The following is a 5,218-nucleotide window of genomic DNA, read 5'->3' on the forward strand; positions in this document are numbered from 1 at the left end:
GTGTGACGGCCAACGGCCTGGTCGTCGCCAACCGCGACACCGCCTACACCTGCGTGAGGAGGTGGAGGGTTCCATTGTAGACATAACGTTCGCGACCCCCACCCTAGTGCAGCACTGGCGGCTATGGTGGCCGCATGGGGCGCTTCCCCCGAAGTGGGTTCGAATGAGATGGCAGTCGGGTTCAGAAGGAATCTGACTGCCATCTGCGATGCCGCAATGTCCCGTAGCGGCGGCAGGCCTCCCAACAAGAAGTACAACGCGCGAGCTCTCGTTTCGCCAGGAATGCCGCGCGGAGGGCGCACAAGCGGTGTCGCAGAAGGCGTCACAGTCCCCAGGAGAAGGAGAACCACTACGCCGCCTATAGGGCGGCGCAAGAGGAACTCCGAGTCGGTATAAGCCGGGCCCAAGATCTGGCCCGGCAGGGGTTCCTGGCTACGTTGGATGGGGACCCCTGGGGGCGCCCGTACAAGATGGTGCGCAACAAGTTGCAGCACCGGGCGCCCTCCGCCGAGACGATGGAGACGGAGCTCCTCAGTCAAGTGGTGGCTGGCCTGTTCCCGGACGGGGATGAGAGTTTCTCTCCTCCCTCCATGGCTCCGCCGCTTTAGTTCCTCCGGTCATGCAGGAGGAACTAAAAGCGGCAGCGGACCGGCTTAGGGCCACAAGAAAGGCCAGTCTAGACGGTGTACCAGGGAAAGTCCTGGCACTTGCGTTGGAACACCTGGGAGAACGCGCATTGAATCTTCGACGCCAGCTTGGCGTCGGGGAGCTTCCCCCAAGTGTGGAAGGAGTTTTTGTATCCTCCTGAAGGAAGGGCGTCCGGTTAAGTCCCCGTCAGCAAGGCGGGCAAGCTCTTCGAGCGAGTGCTCGCTGCCCGCATCATCGAGCACCTCGACAGTGTGGGCCCCGATGTGTCGTCGCACCAGTTCGGATTCTGGGCTGGGCGTTCGACCATCGATGCGATAGCGGAGCTAAGAGGACAGGCGAGGAGGGCCAAGGCGGAGCGGGGGATTGTTGTGGCGGTGTCGTTGGACATCGCCAACGCGTTCAACAGTCTCCCGTTCTCCGTCATCGAGGAGGCCTTAAAGTTCCATCACAAGTTTTGAGGCAGGCGCCTCAAAATTTGAGGCAGGTGGTGTCGAGCTACCTCACCGGGAGGAAAATCTCCTTTCTTGACTGGAACGGGGAGATGAGGGAGCGGAGCATGTGCCGCGGGGTTCCAGAGGGCTCGGTTCTGGGCCCGCTATTGTAGAACCTCGGGTACGGCTACGTGCTCCGAGGATCTCTCACCGTTGAACTGGGTGTCATCTGCTACGCAGACTCTATTCTACACCCGGGGGCGGGATTGGGGGGAAGCGTCGCGACTGGCCACGGAGGGAGGCGCCCTAGTGGTCAGCCGCATTAGGGAGCTGGGGCTCACGGTCGCCTTTGACAAAACAGAGGTCATAACATTCTATGGCCTCAGTCGAGCGCCTCCGCCCGGCTCTTGGGTGGAGGTGGGAGGAAGGGTGAACCCTCATATAAAGTATCTTGGGCTCACCCTGGACAGCCGGTGGAACTTCAAAGAGCACTTCCACTGGCTGTCGCCGCGACTCGTGTCCGCCGCGGCGGCGTTTGGGCGCCTTATGCCAAACGTGGGGGGACCCAGCTCCCTATGTCGTCGGCTTTATGCTTGTGTCATACGGAGCATGGCCCTCTACGGGGCGCCCATCGGGGCGGAGGCCCTCACCACCAGACTGCGGGCGCTTCTGCGCAGGCCGCAGAAGCTAATGGCGGTCGATTCGGGCGTACCGGACGGTTTCCGGAGCGGCGGCATGCGCCCTGCCTGGATCCGCACCCTGGGAGCTCGAGGCGTCCGTCCTCGAGCAGACCTACAGGTGCCGTGCGGAAGCTAGGGCACGTGGAGAACGCCCCACACTAGAGGAACTAGTGGGGGTTCGGCGTGCCGCCAAGACCGCCGTCCAGGCGGGGTGGGGGGAGGCCCTCCGATCGGCCAGATACGGGGAGCGCACTGTGCAGGCGCTGCTCCCTGTACTGGCTGATTGGAGGAAGAGGAGGCACGGGTCCCTCACCTACCGTCCTGTTCAGGTACTCACCGGACACGGCTGTTTCGGCGACTACCTGCACAAGATCGCACGAAGGGAGGTGACCCCGGAGTGTCACGAGTGCGGTGCTGCTACAGACTCGGCGAGACACACCTTGCCCGACCTGGAGCCAGCAGCGCCGGGATCTCGTAGAGGTGGTGGGACGAGATCTCTCACTGCCCAGCATAGTTAGAGTCATGCTGGGAAGCGAGAGGTCATGGCAGGCGATGGTCTCCTTCTGCGAGGTCAGCGAAAACAGCGCCCTCCCGGACCCCATTCGGCGTCGGCGGAGAGGACGCACGCGACGTCTCTTCGCCAACCGCCTGCGTCCCATCAGCGGAGGCCAGCAGGGTGCGGGGTTGGGAGACCCTGCCCCTGCATTGCACAGGCCTCCGCCGCCGGTAGATGCCCTAAATGTTCTTGGGCTGCCCCGTGCAGGTCGCCCCCTATGATTAAGGGGGAAATGGTGTAAGGACCGCCCGACCGGCACTACCGGAATCGCGGTAGCATCTAAAAGGGACCCCGCGGCTCCAGCGCCAGGTGCGCGCAGGAACATCGTGAGGTTTTTAGTGGGTATGCTCTTGGGGACCGACATAGTCCCCAGGAGAGTCCCACATATCCCCGCCGTCTCCCAGCGGCGGGGAATGCGTAACGCATTTTCCTCACGGTAATAAAAAAAAAGGTTAGGTTAAGTTAGGTTTAAAAGAAAAAACATTTTCCTCTCAAAATTACTTTCAAGGTTATGAAATTTCGATTAAACGTCATTTCTGGAAAATATCATTTCGAACTACTGATAATTAACCAACTGCCATAGCACAATAGCGGCTACAGTTGATGGTCCGTTCAATGGACGCTTCAACGCGCTGCATGTGGTGCCCTCTAATTGGGTTGCCAAATAAATGTAAATATAAATAGACAAATATAATATAAAGTAATTAATGTACTTATTAACATACTTTATAAGTCTGTTACTCATTTATGTAAGGAACAGGTCCAAAATAAATGCTTATTATCATCATCACCATCATCATCATTATCATCATCATAACCAACATCATAATCATCATCATCATTATTATTATTATTATTGTTATTGCAATTTTTTTGTGTTGCAATGGCAAGTCTACAAATTATCTTCTTATCTTGGTAGTAGTATACGGGGAAATTATTATTGCCCGTATTACTAGTGGTAGTACCACGGACAAAAACAATTACCCGTGAGTAGTTACACGGGAGATTATTATTGCCCGTGTAATTACTAGGCCTGTCGGTAGTTACACGGGAGATTATTATTGCCCGTGTAACTACTAGCTGTTAGTAGTGCTGCTGGTAGTTACACGGGCAACAAAGGGAAAATACATAAAATTTCAAGATTAAATTGCTAATTTAACAAAATAATTATGGTATGCACATTTTTAAGGCACAAAAGAACTAAAAAGTAAGGCAACATCGATTCTCATTGATTGAATGAATTCATTTATTTATTTGGCAAACCAACATAATTACATATAATGCTTATACTTGAGGTTACTTCTGCTTTGTTCTTATATGTATTGCAGTTACAGGTAAGCTGATTACTCTTTCGCTCATTATAAAATTTTTGAACATAATAATTTAATTTAAATTTTTTTAAATAAATTAAATTTAAAAAATAATAAAATTAATAATAAAATATAATAACATTAACTGCAATAACATTTCATTGTTTCTTAGTGCAAAAGTATAAACCAATCAATAGTTTTTTTATAAAAAAAAATCCAAACAATCAATTAATTACTTTTCATGGGCATGAAATTCAAGGATTCGATTGGGATGAATAATAGTAATAACTTTACGACGAAAATGGGAGGGCGTGTCATTATGGATATCTATATCACTACTTTTTTTACACAGGACATTGTACTCGTTACATATTCTAGTGATTGGTGCATTAAAACCTATATTTGTACAATAAATTTGATGAATTAAACAACATCACATACGTGGCTCTGATCCCAAAGTAGCTAAAGCACTTGTGTTATGGAAATCGGAAACAACGACGGTACCACAAACACCCAGACCCGAGACAATATAGAAAAGTTAGTTTTCTACATTGACCCGGTCGGGGATCGAACCCGGGACCTCAGAGATGGCGACACCATGAAAACCGGTGTGCAAGCCACTTGACCACGGAGCCGTCAAAATAAAAAATGTTAAAAATGAATCAATAAAAAAAATGAATTAATGTCATCACTGCCATTTCACTGACACTCAACTGCCATTATAACTAGACTTTAACATAATACAAATATTTATCATAATTGCAATATAATTTCAGTAGAGTCTCAATGGAATTGCAATAACCAGTAGTTACAAAATAATTAATAGAATTGGTACCCAGAGCAATTGCAATGCCACTCATAGCTTTTAATCGGTAACCTATCACAAACTCCAATTTTTTTTCGTTTGTTCGAATTTTCATTACACCGAAAACCGAATTATAACGAAACCGTTGTTTTTTCAGGATATGTTGGATGTTTATCGCAAAGACACGATTAGGTTCGGTTAGGTTAGATTAAGTTAGGTTTAAAAGAAAAAACATTTTCGTCTCCAAATTACTTTCGAGGTTATGAAAATTCGAGCAAATGTTATTTCTGAAAAATGTCATTTCGAACTACTGATAGATAATCCTTTTAATCTCAAGGCCCTGAGGTGCACTGCGTCTGTCAAGCTGAGACACAAAATTGACAAGTCCCATGCGCTTATAGTTTCACCGGTACACACAACCTTTAAAACCGGAACGCAGTATTCCTCACATTACTTCCCTGAACGTAGCCTTTTACAAAGTACTGCTATTCATACGGGTCGACGTAAAAAATAGCTTTATAGATATAAGTTTCTCATGAGTACAGTCTATTTAATAACCCGTATTATGCGATGCGTGTCTGGGGAATCGAATATGTGTGGTCCACAGGAAGGCGATGTGAGGTCGCCCGCATGCTATCAATCGTTCACACTGCACCATCATGCATGGGGGCAAGATCAATGTAGATAACGTAGACCCCACATGGTGAAATAAAGCGGCTAAATTTTTACATTAACAAACAGGATGTTTGCGCTTAGATGCTTTTGAAATATGCTTCCGTATTTTTTTT

General features: G+C 49.0%; 1 pseudogene; it reads left to right on the forward strand.

The window, feature by feature from the left end:
• Positions 1-619: 619 nt before the first annotated feature.
• The window catches only part of LOC113228277, a 40,174-nt pseudogene continuing 35,575 nt past the window's right edge, over positions 620-5,218 (forward strand).

Source organism: Hyposmocoma kahamanoa, unplaced genomic scaffold, assembly GCF_003589595.1.
Source record: "Hyposmocoma kahamanoa isolate Upper Pololo Valley unplaced genomic scaffold, ASM358959v1 224, whole genome shotgun sequence".
Lineage (NCBI taxonomy): Eukaryota > Metazoa > Arthropoda > Insecta > Lepidoptera > Cosmopterigidae > Hyposmocoma > Hyposmocoma kahamanoa.